This window comes from Phoca vitulina, unplaced genomic scaffold (assembly GCF_004348235.1).
Source record: "Phoca vitulina isolate PV1807 unplaced genomic scaffold, GSC_HSeal_1.0 scaffold81, whole genome shotgun sequence".
Lineage (NCBI taxonomy): Eukaryota > Metazoa > Chordata > Mammalia > Carnivora > Phocidae > Phoca > Phoca vitulina.
In genome coordinates this window covers 23,317-37,050 of record NW_022589784.1, presented here as the reverse complement: position 1 = coordinate 37,050, position 13,734 = coordinate 23,317, and the positions used below count along the sequence as shown (strand labels likewise).

The 13,734-nt window shown below is 42.2% G+C and overlaps 1 pseudogene; it reads left to right on the top strand.

Moving 5' to 3' along the window:
• The first annotated feature begins 10,483 nt into the window (after nt 1–10,483).
• Nucleotides 10,484–12,041, top strand: LOC116625887 (annotated as a pseudogene).
• Nucleotides 12,042–13,734: the final 1,693 nt, after the last annotated feature.

Below are 13,734 nucleotides of genomic sequence, written 5' to 3'. Positions count from 1 at the left end.
AATACATACTTTTTAAAAAAGGAGATGTGGGGACGCCTGGGTGGCTCAGTCAGTTAAGTGTCTGCCTTCGGCTCAAGTCGTGATCCCAGCGAGCCCCGAGTCGGGCTCCCTGCTCGGCAGGGAGTCTGCTTCTCCCTCTCCCTCTGCCTGCCACTTCCCCAGCTTGTGCTCTCTCTCTCTCAAATAAATAAAATCTTAAAAAAACAAAAAAAGATATGTTCAAAACCTTAGTTTAGGGTTTGTAATTGGGGAAAACAGAGAAAGTGAAATTGAGGAAAATCCGGGGTCTGGGCCAGAGCAGCGGCTCAAGAAACAGAAGGCACTGTGAGTGGTGGGTCCCTCAAGCAGGGAAGACGCGAGCGAGATGCCAGGCCTCTGGAGCGGGTTGTTGAGGGGCTGGCACCTTGAGACGATTGTAGAACGTACAGAGCTCCCCCTTTCAAGGACAGTGTAAATGGTGGGTTTGGTTTTTGTACTAAATATGTGTAAAACGGGTTACTTATTTTTAAGTGTTTTATTTGTCCCCAGAAGCTGTTTTATTCCATACCCCTCGCAGGGTGTTCCGGCCAGGCCTCGGTGTGATAACGTGGCCTGGGGGCAAAGACGCAGCCTCGCAGCCCCGTGCTGGACGCCGGATGGAGACGGTCTCCCCGGCCACCACGACCTTGCTCTCAGTGCTGTGGCAGGTGGGGAGGAGGGAGCCCAGATGCCGCAGAACGCCAGCATGCTGGACATCAGGAACTCGGCTTCACCACCGTGAAGCTGCTCGGGGCTGGGGGGCCTGGGCATCCCGGGACGCAGTAGAAGGCAGTGACTGAGCCCTGGCTGCACATGAGGAGGACGTACCCAGGCTCGGGGACGGGGGGGTGTCTGTGTCAGTGAAGGGGGCGAGGTTCCCAGCCAGACCTCACAGGGAGCCGGGGATCCGGGAGCAGATGGGAATGATGGAGTTAAATGCCCCTGTTAGCACCCGTGGCCTCACTCCCTTCCCTGGTGCAATGACCTGAAGGCCAAGACCACAGTGATGCTTTGGACCAAAATAGTGGAAACAACCATGGTAGAAACCACTCTGAATGCAGTTTGACAGCCGATGAGGCGTAAGGAGCAGGAAAACAGAAGGTGAGGAAGGTGAGCAAGACGGAGCTGAGGGTTCGGTGGTTGGCCTTGACCAGGAGAGGGCTCGGTGCTCCACGGGGACCCCAGGACCACAGCCGTGAGCCAGACAAACAGAGCTGTGCTGGCCAGACCCCTCTCCAGAGTCCTCAAAAGGCATAAAGGTCACAGCCTCTGGTCACAGTAAGCTTCCTGCTTACTGTTTGAGTCACGATTGTCTGGACACTTGGCACACTTGTCTGCGTTGGTGAGAAAGCAGAGGTGAACTTTCTGGGTTCATTGGTTCTTACCGATTAGGAAAAGTTGGGACATTTGGTACCCCAGGCAGAGATGCTGGGAAGCTCTCACGTACGTAATTGCACACGGCTATCCTCCTTACAGTTTCACGGAGAAAACAGTAGGTCTTTGTTTTCCTCTTTATCCAAAGGGGATTTTTCTGTCGATTCTCCTTGGAAACTCCTAGATTCTTAGCCCTGGAAATATCATTTCTCATGGCCTCTTCTCAATGCCCAACATTTCCCCTACTTTCTGATGTTTTTTGAAAAACCCTTCCTAACTGACCATTGGATGAAAAGCAGGAATTTCATTTTGAGTTTTTTAGGTGCAAAATGCTAGTGTGGTTTTGTAGGAAATTCTGCTTCCTTTGGTATAGGTGCATACTGAAGTAATGAGGAGTGAGATTATGTGATGTCTATAACCTACAATCTTTCATGATGCAAAAATGTGAAGCAAATGTGGCAAAATTATAATACTTGTAAAGTCTCTGTGTTTGTGTTCATTATGTCACTCTATACTATATTTTGAGAATTTTTATAATCCAAAAAAGGAAAATTCTGCCCAAGGGAGTTTTCCTAAGTTAAACAGTATCCATGCATTTCTTATTTTCCAAATAATCCCTGTTTAAGTTGCAACAACATAAAATCCTGATTGAAAAACAAGATTTTATTAATCTTTAATATAAATTAAATACAATTAAAAATTAATGTTGGTTACCACCTGATATAAGAAGGCAGTTTTCCGGGGCACCTGGGTGGCTCAGTCGTTAAGCGTCTGCCTTCGGCTCAGGTCATGATCCCAGGGTCCTGGGATGGAGCCCCGCATCGGGCTCCCTGCTCCGCGGGAAGCCTGCTTCTCCCTCTCCCTCTCCCCCTGCTTGTGTTCCCTCTCTCGCTGTGTCTCTCTCTGTCAAATAAATAAATAAAATCTTTAAAAAAAAAAGGGGCAGTTTTCCCCATTCATTAGCCACAGGCAGTGGTGGTGACAGCCTTGTCCCCTTGTCACTCTGAACATATATAAACAGAGGGAGAGGGAGGGAGACATCGTACTGTAGAATTAAAAAACCTCTGATTTTCCAACATATTTTCAGCAGCTGGACAGCTCCCAGGGCTCCTCTATCAGCCGGTGGACTCCAGCCCTATCTGAGACAAACATGCCAGTATTTTGGCTAGCCTGATTTTTCACAGTTGTGATTTGTGGGAAGAAGCAGCCCAGTTTATACATTTAGTAGCCCGATTTTGGGTGAATCCAGGACTTTGGGTGAGAATCTCCAGTTGGTAAAAGGCGGGAACGGCTGGCCGTAGGCACCTGCCCTGTAAAGGTGCACAGCTCCTCCGCGTCGTGTCTTCTCCCAGCTCCCAGAGGACCCGCTCACCTCGTCATTGTCAGAGACAAATAGCCACACCGCGTCCAGCCACCGTGTGGCAGCAACAGCAGTGTTCCCGAGGCCAGAGCGGCATCCCTGGAGGCCACCTGGAAACCGACCCTTGGCATTCTGCAGAAGACCAGAGGGAACTTGGGTGACCTAAATGGGAAGGAACAAAAAAGCATGTTCCATTTTCTTTTCAGTGGCAACAATCCAGGAGGATATTTCTGTGATATCCACTTGAAAAATACACCTTCCTTTCATCTGCCATGAAAAGTGCTGTGTGTATTAAACAGCTGTATTCTCCGGAAGAAGTGAGGCCATCAGCGTTTTGTTCACGGCATGTTCCACGTTCAACGTCACGGCAAGGTCTACCTGGATGAGACTGCTAAGGAGCTATTTCTAGGAGCTGCTGAGGTTTACTGCAGCCTATGGGGTTTTCCTTCTCCCCATCATTCCTGCTGGGGTGAAGAGCACCCCACTCCCCGAGTCCTGTGCATTCTGGTTTTCCATGGTGACGGCGGTGTAAAGACACACTCTCCCAACTCTGGAGAGGACAGACTTTCAGCTCTGCCCTGCCTCACCCTCATCTCCACTTGTGGGAATTTGCAGAGTTTGTCAGTGTCCCCATCTGGAAAGAAATAGCTGGAGGGGTCCCTGCAGGGACACCTGGGGCTTGGAGTTGAGGATGGTCTGGCTGGGTCCTGACAGTCACATCAGGGAGCTCTCCAGGGTTTTCCAGTCCCTGCCATAGGCCACGTAGACCTGATTCCCTAGGGACACATCAGGCAGGAGATTGATGTTCCTATTGGTCTCCTTTGCAAACCCCACGGCTGGGACATGCATGTGGTTGCTGAATACCCACCTGCACTGCAGGAGGAGTGTTAGGGGGGCAAACCCATCTATGCATGTGGTGATTATCTCCTAGGCCACTTGCAGGGCACCATTTGGTGCTTTGTCCAAATACGGAAGGCACTAGTGACATGTGGTCCTTTAAGTTAATTTAAACTCATAAAATAAAGATCTGGTTTATCAGCCACAGGAGTCATATTTGAAGCGTAAAATAAATAGAGGGCAAGATGAAGGAAAGTTCTGTTGCAGGGATTCTACAGAGAAGTTTTTGTTTGGAGGATCAACAGTAAGGCTGTTCACTTAGGGTTAAGGTTAGTGCTGGGGTCAGGATAGGTCAAGGTCATTCTAAGGGAGTGAGAACTTAGATCCACATCCTTGGTGGTTGAATGTCTACATCAATTACTTGGAATTTTTCTGCATAAAAAAAAGTAAAATGAAGGGGGAAATAGACAAGGGTGCAGTTGGGGGAGGCGCCAGGCTGGCCCCGCAGAGCACGCGGGGGTCTCTGCCCTCAGCCTCAGAGTGCACAGCCTTCTCCGGCAAAGCCCCTCAGGACGGATGACATGCGACGGCACTGATGGGTCGACCACTTGAAGGAGACTAAAATCATACTGATAACCTTTCCTGACCACGGTGGAATAGAGCTAGAAATCAACATCGAAGGAAAACTGGAAATTTAGCAGAGGGCTGGAACTTAACACACTGTTGAAACAGCAGCTGGTCAAAGTGGAAATCGAAAGTGAGAGTAAGGGGTGCCTGGGGGGCTCAGTCGTTAAGCCTCCGACTCTTGATTTTGGCTAGGGTAGTGGGATCAACTCACGCTGTGCGGAGTCTGCTTGAGATTCTTTCCCCCTCCCCCCACTTTGCCCCTCCCTCTGCTCTCTCAGTCTCTCTCTCAAATAAATAAACCTTTTAAAAACATGAAATTAAAAGATATCCTGAGACCAACAAACATGACAACACAACATAGCAGAAGTTATGAGACATGGCAAAAGCAGTACTAAGAAGGATGTTTATAAATGTCTGAGTTTATATTTTTAATTTAAATTCAATTAGCCAACATATAGTACATTATTAGTTTTTGATTTGTGTTCGACGATTCATTAGTTGCGTATAACAGCCAGTGGTCCTCACCACACGTGCCCTCCTTAATACCCATCACCCAGTTACCCCCTCCCCTCTGATACCCTCAGTTTGTTTCCCAGAGTCAAGAGTCCCTCATGGTTTGTCTCCCTCACTGATTTCTTCCCATTCAGTTTTCCCTCCCTTCCCCCGTGGTCCTCCACGCTATTCCTTATCTTCCACATATGAGTGAAACCATACTATAATTGTCTTTCTCTGCTTGACTTACTCCACTTAGCATAATCCCTTGCAGTTCCATCCATGTCAATGCAAATGGTAGGTATTCATCCTTTCTGATGGCTGAGTAATATTCCATTGTACATATGAACCACATCTTAATCCATTCATCTTTTGAAGGACATCTCGGCTCCTTCCACAGTTTGGCTACTGTGGACATTGCTGCTATGAACACTGGGGGGGCAGATGCCCCTTCTTTTCACTACGTCTGTATCTTCGGGGTAAATACCCAGCAGTGCAATTGCTGGGTCATAGGGTAGCTCTATTTTTAACATCCTGAGGAACCTCCATACGGTTTTCCACAGTGGCTGCACCAGCTTGCATTTTAATTGGATTATTCATTTTTTGGGTGCTGAGTTTGATAAGTTCTTTATATATTTTGGATACTAACCCTTTGTCGGATATGTCATGTGCAAATATCTTCTCCCCTTCTGTAGGCTGCCTTTCAGTTTCGTTGATTGTCTCCTTCACTGTGCAGCTTCTTGTTTGGATGAAGTTCCAATAGTTTATTTTTGCTTTTGTTTCCATTGACTCAGGAGACATATGTAAAAAGAAGTTGCTATGGCCGATGTCAAAGAGGTTACTGCCTGTGTTCTCTAGGATTTTTATGGTTTCATAAAAATTTAGGTCTTTAATTAGGTCACACTTAGGTCTTTAATCCATTTTGAATTTATTTTTGTGTATGGTATAAGAAAGTGGTCTAGCCTCAAAAATTTAAAAATAGAACTACCTTACAATCCATAGCCCAAGTGTCCATTGAATGATGAATGGATAAAGAAGATGTGATATATATACATAATGGAATATTACTCAGCCATAAAAAAGCAAAATCTTGCCACTTGCAAAGACATGGATAGAGCTAAGAGGGTATTACGCTAAGTGAAATCATTTAGTCAGAGAAATACAAAAACCATACAATTTCACTCATATGTGGAATTTAAGAAACAAATGAGCAAAGGGAAAAAAGAGAGAGGCAAACCAAGAAACAGACTCTTTTTTTTATTTTTTATTTTTTAGAAAGATTTTATTTATTTATTTGAGAAAGAGATAGCGACAGAGATAGAGAGAGCATGAGCAGGAAGGAGAGGTAGAAGCAGGCTCCCTGCTGAGCAGGGAGCCCGATCTGGGACTCGATTCCAGGACGCTGGGATCCTGACCTGAGCCAAAGGCAGACGCTTAACCGACTGAGCCACCCAGGCGCCAGAAACAGATTTTTTTTAAATTAAGTTTTAAATTTTAATTCCAGTATAGTTGTGTAGTTCATATTTAGTGTTATATTAGCCTCAGGTGTACAATGTAGTGATTCAACAATTCTGTACATCATTACTCAGTACTCCTCATGGTGAGTGTACTCTGTTAGCAAACTGGTGGCTCCCAGAGGGGCGGTGGGTCGGGGGATGGGTGAAGTAGGTGATGGGGATTAGGGAGGGCACTTGTGATGATCACCAGGTGTTGTATGGAAGTGTTAAATCACTATATTGTACACCTGAAACTAATATTATACTGCATGTTAACTTACTAAATTTAAATAAAAACTTTAAAAAGGAACAATAAACTTATGTGTAGAAGCAAAATAAAAAAGGAAAAATCAAACCTGTAGCCTAATACTAATAGCAGCGTCCTTCATAATAGCCCAAAACTGGAAACAACACAGATATCTTTCAATAGATGAATAGCTTAAACAAACTTGAGTACATCCATATAATGGAATATTTTCTGCAAGTAAAAGAGAAAGTATTGGCACATACAACAAATTCTATGAATCCAGGGAATTATTTTGAGTGGAGAAAGCCAATCCCAAAAGGTTGATTGGATTTATGTTACATTCTTGCAATGACAAAATACAGAAATGGAGAAGAGACTAGTGGCTGTTAGGGGTTAAGCGGGGAGAAGGGGTGAAACGGGAGAGGGTGTGTCTATAAAGGGCAATATGAGGCATCCTTGCTTTAATTAAATGGTCTGTACTTTGACTGTATCAATATCAACATCCCGCTTGTGATATTATACTATATTTTTGCAAGATGTCACTGGGGAAATTGGGTACGGGGCACATGGGATCTCTCTGTATTATTTCTTACAACTATGTGGGAATACACAGTTATCTCAAAATGAAAAGTTTAGTTGGTATTTAAAAAATCATAGTAGGAGGAAACGTCCAGTATCATTAAGTATGATGTTAGCTGTATGCTTGCTTAGATATCCTTTTTTTAGTTGAACATATATATCTCTTCATTGTTATTATTACTATTTTTAAATTCAGTTAATTAACATATAATGTATTATTGGTTTCAGAGGTAGAGGTCAGTGATTCATCAGTCTTCTATAACACCCAGTGCTCATTACATCACATACCCTCCTTAATGTCCATCACCCAGTTACCCCAGCCCCCATCCCCCCATCCCCCATCCCCCCATCCCCCATCCCCCTCCCCTCCAGCAACCCTCAGTTAGTCTCCATTGATTAAGAGTCTCTCATGGTTTGTCTCCTTCTCTGATTTTGTCTTGTTTTATTTTTTTCCTCTCTTCCCCTACAATCCTGTTTTGTTTCTTAAATTCCACATATGAGTGAAATCATATGATAATTGTCTTTCTCTGATTGACTTATTTCACTTAGCATAATACCCTCCAGTTCCATCCACGTCACTGCAAATGGCAAGATTTCATTGAAAAAAAAATTATTTTTGATGGCTCAGATATCCTTTATTGAGTTAAGGGACTTACCTTCTATTCCTGTTTTACTGAGAGTTTTTCTCATGAATGGGCATTGAATTTCATCAATTTTTTTCATCATCCATAGAGATAGTCATTTAATTTTCCTTATTTTGTTTGTATGTAGTTTACCTTGATTGATTTTCAAATGTAGACCAAACTTTCATCCCAGGAGTAAACCCAATGTCATTGTGATGGCTTTCCCCCTTTATTATATATTGCTGGATTCAACTTGCTAATATTTAGCTTGAGATTTTTGTGTCTGTGTTCATTAATAGAGGCCTCTAGTTTTCTTTTGTTGTCTAGTTTTTTTTAAGTTTTAATTTAAATTCCAGTTAGTTAACATACAGCATAATATTAGTTTCAGCTGTACGATGTCCTGACTGAACAATTCCATACAACACCTGGTGCTCATCACAACAAGTGCACTACTTAATCCCCATCACCTATTTAACCCACCCCCCACCCACTGCCCCTCTGGTAATCATCAGTTTGTTCTCTATAGTTAAGAGTCTATTTCTTGGGGCGCCTGGGTGGCTCAGTCGTTAAGCATCTGCCTTCCGCTCAGGTCATGATCCCAGGGTCCTAGGATCGAGCCCCGCATCGGGCTCCCTGCTCAGCAGAAAGCCTGCTTCTCCCTCTCCCACTCCCCCTGCTTGTGTTCCCTCTCTCACTGGGTCTCTCTCTGTCAAATAAATTAACTAAAAATCTTTAAAAAAAAACCAACAGTCTGTTTTTTGGTTTGCCTCTCTCTCTCTCTTTTTTCTCTTTGCTCATTTGTTTTGATTCTTAAATTCCACATATGAGTGAAATCATATGGTATTTATCTTTCTCTGACTTATTTCGCTTAACATAATACTCTAGCTCCATCCATGTCCTTGCAAATGGCAAGATTATGTTCTTTTTTATGGCTGAGTAATATTCCTATATATATATGACATCTTCTTTATGCATTCAGCAGTTGATGGACACTTGGGCTGTTTCCATAATTTGGCTATTGTAGATAATGCTATCTACAGTGGCATACAGGTTTTATGTGAAAATAATTTTTCATTTCTCTGGGATAAATTCCCAGGAGTGCTACTGCTGAATTATGTGGTAATTGTATGTGAAGTATTTTTTGAAGAAACTGCCAAACTCATTTACAGGAGTGATTGTAAGATTTTACAGTACAACTAGATGCATAAGAGTGGTAAGTTTTCTGCCAACATTTGGTGTGGTCACTTGTAAAATTGTAGCTACCCTGATTGGTTGTAATAATAAATCTGACTCTTTTTTTTTTTTTTTTTTTTAATGTTTGCTGTCAGCTTTCAGGCTTCCCTCCTCATTCTTCCCCCTGTGCCTCAACTCTGGGCAAAGTGATAAGAAATCCCAAGTTCTCCCTCCTTTGGCACCATTAGGGGATTCAAAGCATGCAACCCCCTGCTGGCATGTATCAACCGGCTATCACCCCAGCCACACCCCTAACCATAACAATAATAAAAAAGAAATCAGGCCAATTTCCTTTACATTCATTCATTTCTTAGCCGTGTTCGGATCATCTCTGGAGACTTGTCCTGCTCTCCCCAGAGCCTTTCCTTACCTCTTGGTCTGTCTGTGGCGTCTCCAGTCTTGACCAGTGACTTCAGGAAATACTCAAATGGAGGGGCAAGGGAGTCATGGGACACATAGGTAGGCAGTATAAGACACATGTCAGTCAGTGTAAGTGAACTGAATATGGAGGGAGGTTATGGTAATTCCAAGTTTTCCAGTTCTAGCAGATCACTGGGTGCACTTGCTGGAGGTAAGAGATTTAGAATATGATGGAGGTAATCTATAACTTGGCTTTTGGTTTTGATATTATGCATTTGACCATGTATACCTTAATGTTTCTTTTTCTTTCTTTTTTTTTTAAAGATTTTATTTATTGATTTGACAGAGAGAGACACAGCGAGAGAGGGAACACAAGCAGGGGGAGTGGGAGAGGGAGAAGCAGACTCCCGCCGAGCAGGGAGCCCGATTTAATGTTTCTTAAAGTAGTCAACCTCACAGCAAACATAACAAAATATAATTAGTGTGAAATAGGTTTTGTTTAGCAGAATCTGTGTGACATATTTATATATGCTACAATAATACAATTTGTAAAAATGAGCTATGTAATACAATAAGCTTTTGGGAAGGATATCATTGCACAGATGCTACTGGTATTCCATGTGCATAGAAAGACAGGGATATTAAAATATATCTATTGAGAATTAAAGTTGTTGAAATAAAAGTGTCTCATAATACATAAAAATAGTCTTCAGAATTGGCCAAATAGTGTCTCATTGGTGGGCTGTTGTTGCCTGGGCGGGAGGAGACCACCTTCCTCCTGCTGGGATAGTAAAGGAGTAGCTAAAGTAGCATTAAGTTGTAAGAGACGTCTCTCCCTGTTGGGTCTGTAACTGATGTAGAATGGTAGGGTGTTTGGCCCCCTGACTTCATTTTAAACAAAGTTTACTTTTATTAATTTTCACAGGACACATGATATTCTCAGTCTTCATAAACATTGCATTCTGTTCCTTAACAGTTCTTTCTTTTTTAAATTATTTTTTAAAAGATTTTATTTATTTATTTGGGAGAGGGAGAATGAGAGAAAGAGCACAAGCAGGGGGAGCGGCAGGTAGAGGGAGAAGCAGACTCCCCGATGAGCAGGGAGCCCGATGCGGGGCTCCATCCCAGGTTCCTGAGATCATGACCTGAGCCGAAGGCAGACGCTTAACGACTGAGCCAGCCAGGCGCTCCCCCCCCACCAACTTCTTTTTAAACAAAGTTTACTTTTATTAATTTTCACAGAACACATGATATTCTCAGTCTTCATAACCATTGCCTTCTGTTCCTTAACAATTCTGTTCTTTAAGAATCTCGATGATCCCTTGGTCTGGTATAGCCGTATATTTGCTGATTCTGCAGGGAGACTCCCTGAAACTTGACAACTTACTCTTCAGTCTCAATTACCTTTAATATTTACATTCATAATCAAATTATTTGTTTATAGGATGTACTGGACTTGGTTTGAAGATCTAAGAGAGACTGAAAGACAATGATTTCCGGTGACATAATTTTTGGGATCTTCTTTATCTTTCTAACCTGCATTGGTTTCATGGGGAATTCTTTGTTATTTACATTATATATGTACACCTTCTTAATTCATCCTCATAAGAAGAAGCCTGTAGATGTGCTTCTTGCCCTCTTAACTTTGGCTAATGCCCTGATACTCATATTCAGAGGGATTCCAAATATAATGTCATCCTTTGGAATTAGGCTGGAGATGGGCGATACTGGATGTGGAATAGTGATCTATATTCAGAGAGTTACCTGGAGTATTCCTCTGTATCACTGCGCTCCGGAGTACATTTCAGGCAGTGACTATTACTCCAAAGTAATCCTAAATGGGCCTGTCTCAAACACAGAATCTCTGCATTCATTCAACCCTCTTTACTTTGCTTCTGGATGATCCACATGGCCCTCTATTCTGTGGTCATTTTACAAACTGTGGCCAACAGGAATACCACTGGTGATGGACTTGGGTGTTATAGTGCTTATTGTAAAAACAAGGCATTTGATAGCCAGATAGCACCAATATTTCTAAGTACAGTATTCATTCAAGATTTGTTCTTTCTCTCCCTGATGACATGTAATAGTATCTACATGGTGAATATCCTTTACGGACACCACAAAACAGCTCAGAATGCTCACAGTGCCATCCAGTTTTTATCACGCTCTCTTGAAAACAAAGCTACCCATGTTAGTTATTCTCATACTAGTGAGCTGCTTTGTCTTCTTTTCTGGACCGACACCTTTCTTAGTGTTTATTTATTTTATACAAGTAAGAAAAAGCAGCAACTGGAGAAATTTAGTAACTTTTTTTCATCATGTTACCCAACCATCTGTTCTTTCCTTCTAATTAAAAATGAAAATAGAATTTCCAGAATAAATTTCATGAAAACAAGAATCAGAATTTTCTCTTCTTAAAGAAAATTCACTGCTCATAGGAACACTTCTTAGCATTCTGCTACACCAAGGAGTCATTTGTATGAATATAGATAATACGCTTATCAACAACATGAGTTATATTTATACTCCCCATTGAACTAACAATCCAAAGAGCTATAATCAAGTTAGTGTCAATTTATGAAACATTTTAGACATTAAATGTAAGGTTTAGATGATGATGTCATGTATATGTTTTAAAATTTTATGAAGTAATAACACATATGTAATGTAGAATGTTTTGTAACATAGGAAACAGTATTTGTCATATAATTACAGAAATCATAAACCCCCCCAAAGGATAGTGGTTACTTTTGGTGTAAGGTAACCCTAACCCTAAGTGATGTGATGAAATATGTGTGTTTATTAAATTGTGCTCTATACTTTTGTATGTCAGAATTATGTCATACTGAGTTTCTAAAAATAAACAGAATTATTAATATTTGAAAATAAATTCAGAAATCAAATTTGCAATAATTTTTTACCTACATTTAGATAAAGAAGGAACACTAAAAAATAAACAAGATCTCAAAACACCTAGAAGATTATTGTCCTGAGAACTGTTGAACATATAGGTGACTTGAGGTTTGAATTGAGGATTGAAAGAAGAAGGGGGCATAAAGGTCCACACCCAAGAACTAGGTATCTCCCACAAGCAGAGAAAATAAGACCGCTTGTCAAAATTGCACGTTATTACAAAGGGCTACATGCTCAGCTTATGCCATAGTAGAATAGTGCAGATCAGATGGTTCTGGTATGTGGTTAGGTAATAAGGTGTCGAGTCAGGTTTGGGCTTAGGGTCAGGGTCTGGGGTTAGGGGTTTGGGGTCAGGGTCGGGGTTAAGTTTAAACATAACTGGTCCTCTTCCCTTCCTCCCTCTCCCTGGGCCTCCAGGGTGGACAGGACTTGCCCAGGGTTACACATGAGTCCAGGATTGAGCTGAAGCATTGGTTTTCTGCCTTCAGTCCTGGGCTCTAATAGAAGAGTGAAATGTCTCCCTGGTCACCGACTGTTTCAAATCCAACCCAACCCCAGTCAAGGGTTGTGGAGGGTGTCGGAGGTCATGTATTGTTCTTTCCACTTTCCCACCAGGGAAGAGTGCTGCTGGCTCCATTCTGCCTGGGCAGCTCCAGGTGCCAGCACAGCCCTGACCTGTGAGGGCACTCAGTAGACACATGTGGATTTATACAGGACCAGGTGCAGGGGCCCAGCAGCCCCCATGCGCACCCTTCTTGCAGACTGGTGGGGCCTTCCTGGCACCGTTCACTTGGAGGCACTGCAGTTTGCTTATGGATTCATCCATTGAAGGACACCCTGATTTCTTCAGTTTTTTAGCTATGATGAATAGAGCTACTGTGCATCATTGCATGCTGTTTTTTGTGTGGAAAGTGTGTATCCCCAGCATGAAGAAGTGTTCCTGTCATTCCTCACCCTTCAGCAACTGGTATCCTCATTTTCTGGACTTTAGCATTTCTAATCGGTGGGCTGCACTAACTCACTTTTGTTTAAATTGGTAACTTCCTAATGATAGAGGATGTAGAGTGTATTTTTGTATGCTTATTTATCATCTGTACATCATTTTGGCCAGGTGTCTGTTCAGATATTTGCCCATTGTTAATTAGGTTATTTGTGTTCTTACCGTTGAGTTCTGAGAGTTTTTTGTCTAGCTTGAATACAGATCCTGTATCAGATGTGTGTGTTGCAAATATTTTCTCACAGTTTGTGGATTGTCTTTTAGTTCTCCGAGCAAGGTCTTTCACAGAGTAGAAGTTTTAACTTTATAAAGTTCACATTATCAATTTGTTTCTTTTCTGGATCGGTGTTTGGTGTTGTGTGTTAACACTCATCAGCAAACCCAAGGTCATGTAGATTTTCTTTTATGTTTTCTTTTTGATATTTTGATAGTTGTGTGTCTTAAATTTATGTACAATTTTGGTGGAAGTTGTAAAGGTTTTGTCTACATTTCATTTCATATCTTATGGTTTCCAATTCATTGTTCCTTAATTATTCCTGGAGAAACCGGGATAATGTAGTCCATTTCAGTTAGAA